The sequence below is a fragment of the Protopterus annectens genome, chromosome 14.part0 (genome assembly GCF_019279795.1).
Source record: "Protopterus annectens isolate FY-2018-M chromosome 14.part0, PAN1.0, whole genome shotgun sequence".
Classification (NCBI taxonomy): Eukaryota; Metazoa; Chordata; order Ceratodontiformes; family Protopteridae; genus Protopterus; species Protopterus annectens.
Window position 1 is genome coordinate 168,413,355 of NC_056748.1, and position 18,381 is coordinate 168,431,735.

Below are 18,381 nucleotides of genomic sequence, written 5' to 3' on the forward strand. Positions count from 1 at the left end.
AGCTAAGTACCCAAGACAAGCAACATTGCAGGCACTGGCTCCATGACATTGCAGGCACTGGCTCCATGACATTGCAGGTACTGGTTCTATAACATTACAGGCACTGGCTCCAAGACATTACAGGCATTGGCTCCACAATATTACAGGTACTGGCTCCATGACATTACAGGCACTGGCTCCACAAAATTGCAGGTATTGGTTCCATGACATTACAGGGACTGGCTCCAGGATATTACAAGTACTGGCACCATGACATTACAGGCACTGCCTCCATAACATTGCAGGTAATGGCTCCATGACATTACAGTCACTAGCTCCACAACATTGCAGGTACTGGCTCTGCAACATTACAGATACTGGCTCCATGACATTACAGACAATGGCTCCACAACATTGAAGGCACTAGCTCTGAAACATTACAGGTGCAGTCTGTGCCACATTACAGGCACTGATGCCTACTACAGCTGATAACACATGCTACTAATCCTAGCATTGTTTTCATCATATACTCCACGAACCTTGGTGCTCAAATTGGGAATGTATCACAGTGGTGCTTGCTCCTTTTACATGTTTCTGATTTGGACCACCTTTTTGGGTCTTCCCATCAATGCATAATCTGTGCTGCTTATTTGCATAGATCTTCATTTCCGTGTCATTATGCACTGTGGTTATGGTTACTTCAGGCAACTGTGAAAAGGGCTCCAGCATGGTGTGCTAAGGAGAGCAGGATTTTCTTGCCCTTCCTGCAAAGGAACTTTAAGGAGTGCCTACTGGGTGAGTAACATGACTCCATGCAGAAGATGCATGCAAGAAGATGATGGGTGATGCCACTGACATTACTGCTTCTGGTGAGTAATGCCACCATGGGTACTATGAGCTTAGATGAGGCCACCCTGATTTGCTCCTTCAGTGGGAGACAGTAGTTCAGGAGAGGGAGAGTGTAATGTATTGTAACCTTTTTTCCTGTTGTATTGCTTTCTACTATCTAAACTCTTCTCTGTGTATACTTAGGAGTGCATACTTTGTCATCCACTAGTGAAGGTACAACAGCCGAATACAGCTGAGTGTCAAAGAAGGCATGGGCATGTCTCCTGGTAGTGTGGAGTGCAGGATGTCATGCCAGACCTCTGTACAACTGCAGCTCTGTATATGTGTGAAGTTGTTTTTCATTGTGCTGTCCTTCCACAAGCCAGGTTGTAGAACAGGACAATATGCAGCTACGGTTACCTAGTACCATCCAACCTAATGCTTCTTTTGCCATGCCTCCCGTGACAACCGTGTGCCTCTCAACATGGGGGCAGTGGTTCTTCACTGGCCGACAGGTTCCCTCTCAACATGGGGGCAGTGGTTCTTCACTGGCCGACAGGCTCCCCCTCAACATGGGGGCAGTGGTTCTTCACTGGCCGAAAGGTTCCCTCTCAACATGGGGAAAATTATTTTTCTGTTAGAGGTGACCTGAAGGAGTTCACTGGAGCATTCCATAGTGACCTCTTATGAGGGGGTAAACACTGCTGTTCTGAAAGTGGATCTGAGAGGGCTGCCCTAGTCTCTCAGCAACAGATAAGGAGGCAGGTGACTGCTAAGGTGCACTGGTAACTGGATGCCACCTTGTTAATATAAAGCACCTTCTGGCATGACTTGTAGAACATGTGATTGATAAGCCCTGTCTATCAGGTTAAAAGGAGAGCCATTGGTCTATAACATCAGCCATCCATGTGAAGCCACTGGTCCATAACATCAGCCATTCATGTGAACAATGCCTTAGTTTGTTGCATTATAGTCCAGTCTGGTATTGAACCATTCCAAAACCCTGCCTTATCCACATTTTGGTGTTTTGCCTCCATAATGGGTCATTCCCCTTTTCTTGTTCATTGTCCAACCTTCCCCATCACCACTTGCCCATCATCTGTATGTCTGTATCTAATAACTGTCCTCCCAATCTTTCATTTGTGTACTGCTCCTCTCTGTCTATTCTATATTTGCATGTCCATGCCTGCTACCTGCTGTTCTTCATCATTCCACTTACTACTTTCCCCATCTTCCCTTGTTTTTGTAAAACATGTGAAAGAGACTCTTTTCATGTTAAAAAATTACCTTTCCTCCACATAAAAATGTAATGACTTACAATTATCTTTACTGTTCTTGCAGCTAGGACTGTTAAGATATTTTAAAAAAGCTCTGAATACCTGAAGCAAAAAAGTGCACCAGATTGGATTTACAGCTTTCTGTTGATATTTTTGTGTATTATGTTGCATTTTGCAATACCACCACTGTGGAAGACATGATCTGCTTCAGTTTGTAAGACAACTAACCTAATCAGAATCAAACAACCTCTAAACCCATCATATATATTTGCAAATTTTACTTGAGAGACTCCTTTTAACATCAGTCTGAAAACTTCTTCAGGCTAGAAATGTAAAAAAAGCCTGATTTTTGAGACCTATGCTTAACATTCAGTTCTACCTTACAATGTGGAAACTGAAATTATTTTTATCCTTCAGAATATCATGATATTACTTATAGTTCTAAAAGCCTATATATTTTTGAAGCACCACTAAGAAAAAATATTTAAAGTAGCAAATTGAACTACAATTAGTGTTTGCTGCTTACACTATGGATATAATATTCAGCTTCATATGCAGTGATTATAATAATATAGAATTTTAATATAATTTCCTGCTGCTCAAACAACAGGAGGAACTCAAGCTGTCTGGGCTAGATTTGCTCTATATGCAGTAATTACTGTCTACTTTCTTTTTATGTAACTGCAGTGCATATGGAATGAGATGCAATTTAATAAAGGAAGGAAACGTATTTTGGCAGTTGTGTGTCATTTCATGGTAAAGGGTTGTCAGCTCTCACCAAATGTAAAATAGAAAAGCTCGGAAGTGTAGTATAGTGTTCATGACTGAAGTTTCACTACTTTGGAAAATGGGTCTTGGATACAAACAGCTGGAACAGAGTCTGTGAATAATATCTAAGTGTCTCATATCTAGCAATTTTTATCTGCATATTTCTAAATAAAGTAGGACTCTCCAAATGAACAGTATCTGAATTGTTAACATTACTTTTTCACAGTTGACATTGCTAAATATATTATCCCAAGTTTCAGACCATATTTTTTAATAATTACTAGTAGTAATAATACATTACTTTGATAAACAATGAGAAAAAACATCACGTTAAAAGTCATTATTAGGTATGAATTTCACATGCATTTTTGGCAAACTGAATAAAAGACTCAACTCAGAAATGGCAAAGGAAATAATACTTAGCGTACATAATTATGTGGTTTAATTTTGCCAAGCCTTTTGGGTTTCTAATACCATGACAGTAATGGACCCCATTCCTATGTCAAAGTACGATTAATGTTCATGAAATTACTATTGTTTCAATCTTTGATGTCAGCCAAAAGTGCTCTTGAAGAACCTGCATTGTGCCCGTAATGACTCCTTCTGCAATTCGTATGGAGTTACATGTATCAGTAGCATATGTAAATGCGATTGTAAATTATTTTTTACATGTATCAACAGCATATGTAAATGCGATTGTAAATAATTTTTTACATGTATCAGTAGCTTATGTAAATGCGATTGTAAATTATTTTTTACATGTATCAGTAGCTTATGTAAATGCGATTGTAAATTATTTTTTACATGTATGAATAGCTTATGTAAATGCGATTGTAAATTATTTTTTACATGTATGAATAGCTTATGTAAATGCGATTGTAAATTATTTTTTACATGTATCAGTAGCATATGTAAATGCGATTGTAAATTATTTTTTACATGTATCAGTAGCATATGTAAATGCGATTGTAAATTATTTTTTACATGTATGAATAGCATATGTAAATGCGATTGTAAATTATTTTTTACATGTATCAGTAGCATATGTAAATGCGATTGTAAATTATTTTTTACATGTATCAGTAGCTTATGTAAATGCGATTGTAAATTATTTTTTACATGTATCAGTAGCATATGTAAATGCGATTGTAAATTATTTTTTACATGTATCAGTAGCATATGTAAATGCGATTGTAAATTATTTTTTACATGTATCAGTAGCATATGTAAATGCGATTGTAAATTATTTTATATGACACCCATTGCTCCTACTACTATTGAATTGTCTGGGTATCCTCCGTCCACATTGCCCACATTTCTGCCTGCAAATCCTAGTATTTTATGACTCTATGTCTCTCTGTACATGTGACACCGTAATCACTGGGTGTAGCGATTTCTGTGATAATGCTACACGATTTCAGTGATACATTTGTCTTCTTTTCATGGATCACTATATATGGTATTCTCACATCTATTTTTGAGCTGTTGGTAATGGGTGATCCCATGTGATATAGACTTCACCATTCTCTATAATGCATTGCGGTTCATGTTTCCAATGCTTCTCAGCTTCTTCAATATTATAATGTTTGCACAATCCCAAATGCAATAGTCTTACCACATTATTATACCTTTTAGTATACAGACTCTCTGCCATTAGTGTATCACACCCAGCAACAAGATGTGCAACTGTTTCCAGTTCAGTTTTACATAATCTGTTTCTCCCACATGTTCGATGCACTTTGTAAACCAACATGTTCATAGTACACTGTCCTGGGCTGCCAATATTAACCTTTCACCTTTTGGTTTAAATTCACCTTTCCTTAGCCATTCTGGCATCAGTTCCTGATCAACATGAGGTTGTTCCAGGAGTTTTCTGTACTTGCAACTATATTTATTCCTTTTACACATTTCTTACCTTCTCATCTGATCTTTCTCCTTATATTCTTTTTTTTTTGGCACATTCAGTTGCTACCTGATTTTTATCTACTTCTGGTTTGATTTCCACTCCTTCCTGACACAGATATACTTCTGCTAAACTAAGCAAGGAACTCATCTTAGATTTCTTCTCTTCGTATTTTGAAGTTTTCACTACATTTGGATCTGATGATGTCAGCAGATATGCATGCAGCCCTACAATTGCAGATCTATACATGTAGTCACTTTGGAGGAAGCCCATACCTTCTTCAGAACAAGGAATGCATATATGCAAAGTATGCACTGATTTTAGGGTCTATATTATAACAGCAAATGATCAAAAGATCGAACGCTGTTATATTGACCCCTTAAAGTCGAAAACTACAATGAGTGAACAACTAGAAGAGATCGCTGTCCCCACACTCCCCTACTTAAATATACCAACTCCAAGATTGCATTACAGTAGAGGAGAGCACAACCTGGACAGCCGGCCCAGCGATTTCTTTCCCTGGGAAAGAAATCACTGTTCTGGTTGTTCGCTCATTTTAGTTTTTAACTTTAAGGTGTTGCTATAATAGCGTTCAAACATTTGATCATTTGCTGTTATAAAGTAGACTCGATTTTTATATATCGGATAAGCATGAAGCATTTTTCCTGTTTTCTTGTCCAACTGATACAATACATTTTGAGACCAGTCAATCACCCCAAAACTGTAAGAACAGGAAGAGCAAATTGTTTTATAGCTTGGACTTTTTTCCTTGATGTCAGGGTTGTTTTTAGTATTAATTCTAATCTTCTAAAATATTGCTTAATGAGTTTTTTCACATTTGTTCATATTTTGTTGTCAGTCCTTCATCAATTCACAAATATTTATAAACTCTCTCCTGCTCAAGTTCCTTAGTATCACAATCCTGTTCCAGACTGATGTTTTCTTGGTGCTGTAGTTTTCCTACTTTAAATGTTGCTTTTACACAATTATCAAGACCAAATAACATTCTTATATCATCTGAAAAAGTTAATCTGTTAAGTAGACAACTTAATGGGTTAAGCGCAATACAAAAAAGCAGCAATGACAAAGAGTCACCCTGGAATATCCCCCTTTGAAATGTTATCCCTGGAATAGAAATTTGCCCTTTATCATGGCGTAACTGCGAAGTGATTTGCCACTGTTTCGTGGCTGCTGTAATGTAATTGATCAATGTAGGGTGTATCTTATATATCTATAAGCAATCCTTTATTCATAAATATGGGATGCTTTCAAAGGCTTTTTTGTAATCTCTCCATGCCATATTTAGATTATTCCTCTTTTTACAATTTTCTATTATGACTTTGCCAACAAGGATTTAACAACAAATGATCATTTATTCCATATGACTTTCTTTTGTTACCCTTTTGCTCTACTACCATGACTGAGTTTTCTTTTGAATGATTATAAACTCTATCAACATCAATTTGAGTTTATAGTTTATACATCCCCAGAATGTTATTGGTCTATAGTTTTTAGGATAGCTTGCAGGTTCACTCTTAAGTATGAGCATTGTTTTTCTTGTTGCTAACCAGGTTGGTGTCTGTTTGGGATGTGCATATAAATAGTTCTTACTCAGGGCTAAATCTTTGTGTAAAGATGTTAATATTTTTAACCAGAAGTTAGGTGCTGCATCTGGGCATGGGATTTTCCAGTTAGGAGCTTTTTCTTAATTTTGCTTCAATTTCTTCAGCCATTGTTTCATCCCATTTCATATCCTGTAGTGTTGAACTTCTTACTGTTTCTTTTGCTTTTTCTCTGCAGTCATCATCTTTGTTATGTTCCACAGGGTTTTCACAGATATTTCTCAAAAATGTGTTTATTTCTTCTTTTTTGGTGGTGTTTATATTCCTTTTGCTTTGTTTCCCAATTCTCTATAGAACTTTTTTGGATCATCAGTGAATTGCTTATTTAATGTTTCTCCTTGTTTCTCCTTTATATGTATCCACATGGTTCCCCTTCAAAACATCTAATTCTCATAACACTGACACTCAAAACACTGAGACCATAACACAGAAAACCCAAAACACTGAAAACTCATAACATCAAATTTCATAAAACTGAGGGGCGGAGCCTATATGACCAACTGAGAGCAGTGAATTTTGAGAGGTTCATAAACTGGTATATAGGAAAATTTTATTATTTCCAAGTTTAAAACATCAGAAATATATAGATAAACTACTAAACTACATAAATACCAATTTCGGTAGAGATATACAAATTTTTTCCTGTCAAGTAACTTGGATATATATTGAGTCAGTGAATATGAACAACTCAAGGAATTCTCATCCAGATGCTGCTTTGAAAAAGAACTGCAATTGATGACATCTACCTTACAGGGACTATCTTTAAAGAGGGATGGCTTTACAAATGACTTAGAAAACCTCAAATTAAATTCTCAAAAACAGACTGATACTCTTAAAGAACTATTATATTATTTAAAAAAATATATAATAAAAGGGCTGTTTTAAACTACATGTACACATATTGATGGTCTCCCAACACTTCATTTAGCTCATTAAGTTGATTCTTGATAAAAAATAAATAAATAATAAGTGCAATTCTATATTTAAAATGTATTTTGGTCCATACACATTAAGGACTTACATAAGAGTGGAAGTCTGAGTTATTGTGAAAGACTAAGAGCACTTGGTCTTGTGCAGTACCCTTTGCAGTGGTCTGGGAGGTGAGCTTGCTCAGATGTGTTGGGCATATATGTAGGAATGGAAGGTGTGTTGAGTGATTCACTGGCAGAGTGGCCACTGCATGGAACAGGCTGGTAAAATGGAACAGGACAAATATTGGTTTGGATATTTTAAGAACAGCCTGGAAACACACCACGTGAACTAGTGAATGGTATTCTGGCAAAATTGGATGGGCATTGTTGCCCATGCTTGAAATACTGATATGTGTATATGTAAGGATGGAAATATACTTATAACAAATAAGAAACTAGAAGGGTCTCATAATTTAAAGTCTATGGACTGTATAAACATGCTTGGAAGGAGCTAATGATAAGAATAAACATTACAGCTTGTGATCACTCAAATAACTGAGCAACAGCCAAAAAAAAATCAAAACACGCACACAATAATTATATAATATATGGTTTTAGTAAATCTAGACATAAAATATATAATCGTCATATAAGATGAAGCAGTCTGCTGAATTTAGATATTAAAGACAGGATTTAATAACATGGAGTTGTGTATAATAACAATACTGTCTTAACTTGTCATAAATGACATACACTGCATTGAGCATCAAGGGGAAGCATGTTGATTTTCTCATATAAGTAAATATGCATAACAAGTCATGTAATTGCTTTAACTTGAATTGTAGTTTCTGTAACCCATCTTGACCATACATAATACTTAAGCTGTTACCAAGGTAAATAATGTTTTATACATGACACCAAACTGACAAAGTTGTTCAAGAGAAACAATAGAAGCCTGAACTACGAATGTCACAGAATGTAACAATCACATTCTGAACAAATAGTATTAAATTGACAATAATCATTCAGTTTAACCTTTGCCGATTATACAAAATAGAATGTTGCCATTTAAATATAAAAACGTTCAGTATATGCCATAAAATGGCAATTCTTGAATATGGAAAGGGAACTTGTAATCATTAATCACAATAAGTGAATTTGTTGTTTTTATCCTATAATTTCACTCATTTTATAATAAGAAATGACAGATATAAAAATCCATATGTGTAGGAAATGGGGGAAGAGGGATGCACTGATAATTAAAATGCACTAACTTTCATCAGTGTTTACATAAAAAAACTTGATGCTTTAAGTAAGTTAGCAACAAAGTGATTACTTAAATGCTGGCAAACAATGAAATATAACTTCTGATATATCCAGTAAAATACATTGTATTATAAACATTAGGTATAAATATCATTACCATCTATTTATATCAAGTAATATATTTTGAAAGACTTCATCAGTAAGGGTGAATATGTTAAATAACTGTGTGCTATAATCTTTTACTGAGGTTTGATATATGATACATCCTACTTTATTATGATTGAATTGCTTGTCATCTATCTTTCATCTAAATATTAATTGCTTATACAATAAGTAGACATTTATACTGTATTAGAATTCCATCTAATCTACAATAGTATTATATCTGTTCAAAATAACATAAATATTGCTTATTCCTATTACAAATATTCTCCATATGATAATTCAATTTATGGAGCTCAGATGTTCTGGATTGTCAAGATATGTGTGATAATCTGATAGACTTGGTTTATCCAACAGATTAGGAATGATTTTTATTCCATGGCTAGTGCAGATCTTAGTTTTGTTAACATTTATTAATGTAAATGTGTTATTTCACAAAAAAAAAAATTAGTATGCCTTACCAAAACATTACTTTATTGGTAAACACTCAGAGTATAAAACTGATAATTTCCTTTAAAAGCTCAAACATATACTTTATAGTTATCAGAGGAAAATGTTTAATAGTCACAATAAAACAAAAAATACATAGTCTAAATAAACTATGATGGATTTAACTTTATTATCATTAAATACCAATGGCTCAAACAATCCTAGCAAGAGAGCAAATCTACTGAAATATTTAAAACTGAACAAAGCACAACTTGTCTTCCTTCAAGAAACTCATTTCAAAACAAATGACAATTACAAATGGAATCCTAAGGAATATATGATATTGGCGCAATCCACTTATAAGAAAAAGACAAAAAGGGTAACAATTTTATGGAAAACAAATGTGATTAACTCAGAAATCATTTATAAGTATGAAGATAAAGAAGGCCGTATGTTGTTAGTAATAGTTAAATATAATAACAGAATATGGACTCCTAGCCAATCTATAATGGTTCCCAGGCATTGGAACAGGAACTGTTAAAAAACACTTGGATTCCATTTCCAAAAATTATTAAGGCAACTTAATATTAGGAGGAGATTTTAACTGTATATTTGATATTTCTGAAATTACAAATAAAAGACCACTGCATACATCTGCTATACCAAAAGCTTTAAACAAGTGGGTAGAATCATTTCATCTTGTAGATACTTTCAAATTTAAAATCATTAATTTCTCAATCACTCCCAGACCATAATTCATTGATACTAAAACTTCAAAATGGGCACAAACCATTAATCTTTAACTCCAAAATTCCAGCATATATAACTAAAATTAAAGAGTTCAAGCCCTGGTAATTATCTGAATTACAGTTCTTTTTAGATATTGATTACACAACAGAGATAAATAAAATAATGATATGGGACTCATTAAAAGCTTACATATATGGTAGAACCCTAACTTGGCATAAAAGAAAAATCAGAGAATGGAATTCTGAATTATTAGATCTACAATCCAAACTTTTGTCAGTAAAAGCTAAAAAAAATCAAAATCATTTGGAGATGAAAAAGAAAATACAAGTATTAAAGAATAAATACAATGAAAGTCTAACACATAAAACTACTTTAGCTTTTGAAAAACTAAACATTAATATCTTGGCCACTTCTCCCAAATATCGACATAATTTATCCACAAGAATCAAAATACAATCAAAAGCTAATACCATTAAAAGTATCTTCCATGAAAAGAAAGGGAAAAATGTCTCGGATATAGGTGACATTCTTGATGCCTATAGAAATCACTATATGGAACATTTCCAAAAAGAAAATATACATATTGATCAATTAAATCTAGATGAAAAATGTTCTAATATAAAAAACAGAAAAATTAAAACTAGATCTGCAAGCACCCATATCCTACAAAAAAATACAGATACAATAAAAGAGGGTAAAAATAATAAAGCTCCAGGTATAGATGGCATAATTATGGAAATATATAAACTTTTTCATTCAAAGATACTTTCCCTCTTCCAGAAAACTGTATTAGAAATTTAGTCACAAGCTTTTATACCACCTTCTTGGAGATATTCCTTAATTATACCAATCCTAAAGGAAAACAAATCCCCGAAGCTCTGTAGCTCATATATACCCATATCATTATTAAATAATGACTATAAGATATTCATGACAATATTAACTAATAGAATGAAAATACCACTATCCAAAACAATAAATAATGATCAAACTGGATTTATATATCATAGACACACATGACAATATTAAAAGGATAATTTCTCTTATAGATTATGTTAATAAAGAAAATAAACACTCATAATTATCTTAGATAAAGCCTTTGATTCCCTAAATTGGGACTATTTACTCAAAATCCTAATGCTATTTGAATTTCCTGCATCCTTTGTTCATCTCCTAAAGAATATATATATATATATATATATATATATATATATATATATATATATATATATATATATACAAATAATTTAGCGTATGTCAAGTTAGGTCCTTTTACCTCTGAATCTATACATATAACAAAAGGCACTAAACAAGGATGGTCCATGTCACTGATTCTATTTGCTCTGGCTATTGAAATATCGACAGATTCAATTCATAACAATATAAAAATCAAAGGAATAGATGTTTATGAACAATACAGTTCTAAAGTAATGCTATTTGCTGATAACATATTACATTATCTAATGCAAACGAGATATTAGAAGAATTAGCTATATTAATTGACAAATTTCACATGACTTCAGGACTCCATTTCAATAAATCAAAATCAAAATTGTTATTTTTAAATAACAAAAGAACTGCAGACTAAGGGGATCGCACCATAGGGGAAACAAGAATCTACCTTAAAATATCTAGGAATTGAGTTATGCAAGGATAATAATAAATTAGTCTCAAAAAAACTACAATACTGTCATCAATACAATTAAAATCTCTGTGGAAAAATGGAGTAAAATAATATTAACATTTGAAGATAGACTACAGTTAATAAAAAGGGTTTTACTGCCCAAGAAGCTGTATATAGCATTGGCAATACAACTGTTACCAGAAAGGAATATACTTAAAGAAATAAATTCATGCCTAATAAAATTTTTATGGTTTCCCAAAAAAAAAAAAACAGAATAGCTTTAATACATCATATCAGACCATGGAAACAGAGACGATTAAACTTTCCTGATATAGAAACATATATATATATAAAAGCATCAATATCTAAAACAATCTCAGATTGGATAAGTCCAAATTATTCTGCAAATTGAAAAGAATTACTAACTATAATATCAATAAATGAATTTGAGTTACAAAAAAAATTTCAAATAACAGATAAAAACAATTTGCCATGGCACATATTATGTATAAAAATTCAAATAACAGATAAAAACAATTTGCCATGGCACATAATATGTATTAGTATGCAATATAATATAACTAAACCCACTAAAACTCGTATGATTAATTATTACATTGATTCATTAAGGAAAATTATTAATGCAAATATAAATTTAAAAATCTGGTTTGATCTTTTAACACCATTTATAGTCACAAAGAATGTTCCACATAAACTATATAGAGAAATTATTAATTCCTAGGAACAGAAAAGATTTGTTTGTTGGTTCCAATGTATCAAAGAACTAAAAGTTTTAGACGTGCAAGTAATAAAAGCAACATACAAAATTCTACAACAGGACTGGCTAACTTTACATAGTATTCTGTCATAATCGCAATAATTAACAATTCTTCATTTAAAGAAATACCTAACTTTACAAAATACATATATAAAATCATATGTAATGACTTTGACATGGGAAACAGTATTTCAAAATTTTACAAAATATTGACAAACTATAAAACAACACCCAAAATCTCATATTGGAAATATATAACAAAAGGACACTCAATACAGTTAACTGAAATATTAAAACAAATATCTTATTATCGATAAAATATACATCCTTTGCACAATACTGAAAAGTTTTTAATTGGAAATGCTTGCACAGAGCATTCTTAACCCCAGACAGAATCAGTAAAATTAGTTCTTCCATAAAAGGAATATTTATGTATTTATTTATTTTATTTTTTATTTTACATTTATTTTACATTTGTTGACTGGGATAGTCCCACTGGATATATGTCCATTTTCAGTGGAGGCCTGGGGAGAAAAGCTCCGCATACCAAAAAAGAGGCAATACATACTTCACTGAGGGATAAACTCAGGCAGACATGTTTAGAAAATTATAGACAAGGAATACAGGCAGATATCAATATACACAATGTGCAGACTTACATCTGATTGGCAAAGATGTATCAGAATATGTGAACATAGAATACAATCAGATCTCATAGTTCACAATGCTTAGACAGTCAAATGCTATGAAGCATATATACTTGGCTAAACAGCAGGATGGGTAGCAAGACATGTAATAGTGAAGTTGTTAGGTTTAGAACAAGAGCACAGCCAATGAGATGTGAGGCATTTTTGAGTTCTCTTTTAAATAGGTGTAGTGAGGTTTCCTTGGTAACGGTAGTAGGGAGTAGATGAGTTGGCAAATATAGCATCGCCTGCAGAGTTGTTGGATTTTTGGGTCAGTATCATTAGTTTATCAGCTGAGCATAATGGCCTGGGGGCACTATGAGGGGTGAGAATAATTTTGAGGACATCGGTGTTATCAGGTTGATGGAGTATTTTATATACTACTATAAGCTGGTTGAATTGTAGAAGGGTAGGATACTCTAGCCATCCCAGTGCTTTGAGGTTCTGGCAATGGTGGGTCCTAAAAGAAAAGCCAATAGCGAATCTGGCTATATGATTGTAACATCCTGATAATTTGTTGAGATCAGTTTTGGGTAGGTTGGTGAACATAGGGGAGGCATACATAAGGGTAGAGAGGAGGTGTGATCTTGCAATAACTACCCTAGGAAGGGGGGGTGAGGAAAGGTTTGGATCTGTACAGGGAGCCAAGTTTTTTGTTGACGGACGTAATAGTGTGATTAACATGTTTATCAAATTTAAGGTTGTTGTCTATTATTACTCCTAGAAGCTTTGTATGGTCATCAGGGGAGATAATGGTGTCATTGCAAGATTTGATGTTGAAGGAAGGAGAAGAAATTCTACGGTTAGGGGAGAAAAGTAGTAGCTTGGTTTTGTTAGGATTTAGAAGCAGGCGGCAATTAGCTAGCCATGTTTCTAGCATGCTGAAAGTGGTCTGGGTGAGGGTTAGAAGTTGTGCAGGAGAGGAGACGGAGCATATTAGCATTGAGTCATCTGCATATTGAATGCAGGTGGCTCCTGGGATGGTGGTGTGCAGATCATTGATAAAGATAGAGAAAAGAAGGGGACCTAGTATGGACACTTGTAGGACACCTAGGGTTAGAGGAAGTTGGGATGACAGCTTGCTCTGCCATAAGACAGCCTGCTGTCTACCGTTTAGGTAGGAGTGAAACCATTGCATTGCATGTTGGTCTAAACTGATTGTTTGTAAGGTATTGAGTAGTAGCTGATGGTTGACCATATCAAAAGCTTTTGAAAGATCTAGGAAGAGTGCTGAAGATAGTTTGTTGTTCTACAATGAAGATTGATGACATTAGAGAAAGGTAGAAGAGCTGTGGTGGTACTGTGAAATGGCCTAAAGCCGTACCAAGAGTCGACGAGCTTTCCATTTTGAATAAGAAAGTGCATGATTTGTTTGTGTATGCATCATTCCATGATTTTAGCTAGTGGTGAAAAATGGCTATAGGTCTAAAGTTAGATAATTTTGTGGAACTTCCTCCTTTATGGAGAGGTATAACATGATATTTTCCATATTGCTGGGATGGATCCTTCTCTGATTGAGCTTTTGATCAGAATAGAAATGATAAGTGCTATGGCATCGGCTGCTTTTGGAAGATATTCAGCTGGGAGATGGTCGGCCGCTAGTGTAGTAGGTTTTAGCTTTTTGAGTAAGGTCTAGATCAGGTTAGTAGGTATGGTTTGAAAGGTAAAGGTGGGTTGGGTGCTGGGTGGCTCAGGGCTAGATGTGCCAGAGCTGGTGTTTGTGTCCGATGGAGTGAGATGGGTAGCTAGAGACTGGATAGTTTCAGTAAAGAAGGAGTTGAAGCTGTTTGCAATTTCTACAGGGGATTTATCAAGGGCAGCTGATGGGGTAGGAATGACAGAACAGCCTGGATGGAGAAGATTGTTAATACCAGCCCAGAACGTTTGAGGTTTTAGCTGATATTTTTGTTGTAGGAGGCTGTAGTGATTTTTTTTGTCTAGAATAACAGATTTTTTGGTCTAGTTCCTTAGCTCCCGGTATCTTACTGGTCCATAGTGGCTTTGGTAACATGCCACCTGGCCCAGGCGTTGTTTCTTTAGATAGCCACGGTGCAACTGTGGCTTTTACATGGATGGTACAGGTAGGAGCGTGGTGGTTAAGGAAAGCCAGAAATCTGGTATTGAAGTATTCAACTGCTTCTTGTAATGGGAGTCATTTCAAGACATTCCAATTACATGCTTTGAGTTCTTTTTGGAAGTTGTCAAGGTTAAAGTTCCTGATGTTTCTTTTAGTTTTGCAGGTGGGCTGGTTGGCAATGTCAGCTTTGAGCCTAATAATATAAGTAAGGCAGTGATCACTTAGATCATTGGGTAATGTACTTGACTTGAACTTTTGGGAGTGGCTGTTAATAAGTATCCAATCGAGGATACTATCTTTGACTCTATTTTTGCTAAATCTGGTGGGGGTGGCAATGATCTGAGTAAACCCATGGTGGTTTAAACAGGTGTTCCAATCAATGTTAAAGTCCCCCAAGACAATGGTTTCCTGGGGATAGTTAGAAGCTAGCCAATGTAAGATATTTTCTAGAGTATTATCATACCTGCCAGGTGGAATATAAATGCAGACAATGTATCTGCATTTATTTTATTTAGTATTAGTTTGGTGATGAGAATTTCTGCATTGCCAAACTGGGGTGGCTGTTGGGTGTCAATTGTTATCGTTAGAGTAGACTTGTATAGTACAGCTACCCCGCCACCTTTCCTGGATATCTGGTCCAGTCTAAGGATGTTGTACTGTGGGGGAGTTATTTTGTTATCTTTGGTTATTGGTTTTAGCCAGGTTTCTGTGAGGCAGGGGATATCAGGGGAGTGAACAGCTAAGAGTCAATGTAGGCTATGGATCTTGTTGTTTAGGCTTCTGATGTTGAGATGACTGACCAAAAATGAGTTTGGAAGTCTATTAATCTGGGTAATACACGTTGGGTTGTTAGATGGTGAACTTGGGTCTACTGTTGTGGATGGACCAGGGTTGGGGTGGATGTCTCTATCCTTCACAAGATTAATTTTTAAGTTGCTTATGAGTCTTAAAAATTTGTTTATGATTTTTTTTGTAGCTTTTGTTTTTTAAGCTAATGTAGTGGTATTTAGTCAGGTGATGGTAACTGGGGGGACGAGCAATTAGGAAAGGTGATGGTTATTTGGTGGATAAACTTATTGAATGCTGGGTTGGTGTCTGTTTGAGAGTTTGGGTATTGGATTTCAAGATGCTGTACATATTCATAGGATCTTAGGTGATAAGGAATGAATAGCAGGGGTACTAAGGGTAGCAGCATTAATGTTTTAGCTGTAGTCATAGTACACTACTAGGGTAGGGTCTGTATTGAGTGTATGTGGTGGATAAAAGATTAGAGAGAATAGTATAGCTATGGGTGGGTTAATATGGATAGTGGTGTGGATAGAGGGTGTATTATTGTGCTAGGAATTTGCTGGGTTCAAGGAGCACTTGTGGTTGGTTAGCTAATTAAGGGGGGCTTGCCAGTGGTACTCTAAATGTAGTACTACTGGAGGGGGTGGGATATGGGGGCAGGGTGGGGTGCGGAGTGAGCGAAGCAAGCAGAGCAGGGCTAAACCAGTAAAGCAGATGCCTAGAGGTAGCATGTGCAGGTATGAGTTACAAACACACTTTTTTGTTTCTTTTTATATGCCCAATACTCTCTTCCTAGGACCTACTGTTAAATGAGTTACAAGCACGCTTTTTTGTTTCTTTTTATATACCCAATACTCTGTTCCTAGACCCTGCTGTTAAAAACTACACAGTTCCCTGCCTGTTTCTCAATTTACAATGCAGAGAGCTCGTTTTCCAATTCCCTTTTGTAGCACACTAGTTTCACTTAGTTTATTGAGAAATGCGCTGTTTGGAGGTACAGAGCACACCACACTTGTCTGTTGAACAGTAGAAAGTACACTGTTTTTACCTTAAATGGGGAAGAAGGAAGGCTACAGAAAAGTCTAACCCTTCCAATTTATGCTTATCAGCATAAATAGATTAAAAGCGGGCATTATGGGGACATTCACCAGTGCTTTTTTGGACCCAGTTTGTTAGGTTTACAGGTGGCAAGGTATTTAAGTGGATATTGACCTTATTAAAACAAGTTCCATGGTGGGGAAAGTCTTATGTTCTGGTTGTTATTCCCAGAATGACCCTATATGCTTTTGCAAGCCTTTCAGAGGAAGGTGAGGTAGATGATTATTAAACAAGTCCACATGCACCTTTTAGTATTAACAAACAGCAGCACTCTTTCCTATATATCTGCCTTAAGGGCTCAGTTAATATTCATTATTTCTGTCCGTTATCAATGCTACATTACCCAGGACAGACCACTAAATCAATGCAAATGACAACAAATGGAGACAATATTAACAGAAGTTTGTGAGTAATTTGTAGCAGACGGTACCAATAAACATGCCTTAATTCATCAAGGTTTCAGTTTGCGAGTAAATGCAGTAAACAGTTAGTACATTGAGCTCAGATAAAGAACAAGAATTAAATATGTTGGAGATGTGAGCAAGTACACAATGCAGATTGGAACCACATTTTCTTTGATTGTGTTAAAATTAATCCAATTTGGAATAATATTAATAACTTTCTACAAGCTTTATTTAATTAATCATTTTATTTAACAAAAGCTCTTGTATTATTAAATGTGAACAAAGGCCCTCATATGAATAGGTCAAACATGTATCTAGTATGGACTATACTTGCAATTTCAAGGAAGTGTATAACAAGAAGATGGAATACAAAGACAATACCAACTTTGGAAGACTTCTACAGCCTACTGAAGACCACAGCATTATTGGAAATTAAAATTAAAGAACTAAGAATTTATCCAAAGCCATTTATCACAACCCTTGGGGAAAAGTCTTATCATTGATTGACACTAAGCAATAATTGATCAGACACTCTGATAATGGACTGGACATACTTATAAAGTAACTGTATACATTAAGATCTGTTATAGTGTCAGGCTAATGTAAATAGTGTACATAGTTATTTAAGATGTTATGTATAAATACTCTGGAATTCATTCAAATGTATCTGAAAAATAAAAAAAAATTTTGAGAAAAAAAAATTTCGTAACATTGAAAGTGTATAACATTGAGTAGTGTATCATCAAACATGTAAATGTTACAGTTTAATCTGTTAATCTTGTGGTATCACTATAAGATGTAGTTTTTATGTATAGAGTTATTATTTATATAGTGCAGGAATTTATACTATTTATATAGTGTTTATTTTGCCAATCTGTATGTGCTTTTAGGCCGTACAGGTAAGTGATTTAGACATTATATGAACATTCTGTATGGTGATCATAATACAGTGGGATTAGGAAATTGCATTTTTTCCACTGGGGGGTGCAGGGGGACATGTAGCAAAAAGTGTGTTTGTTAGTTTGGTGTT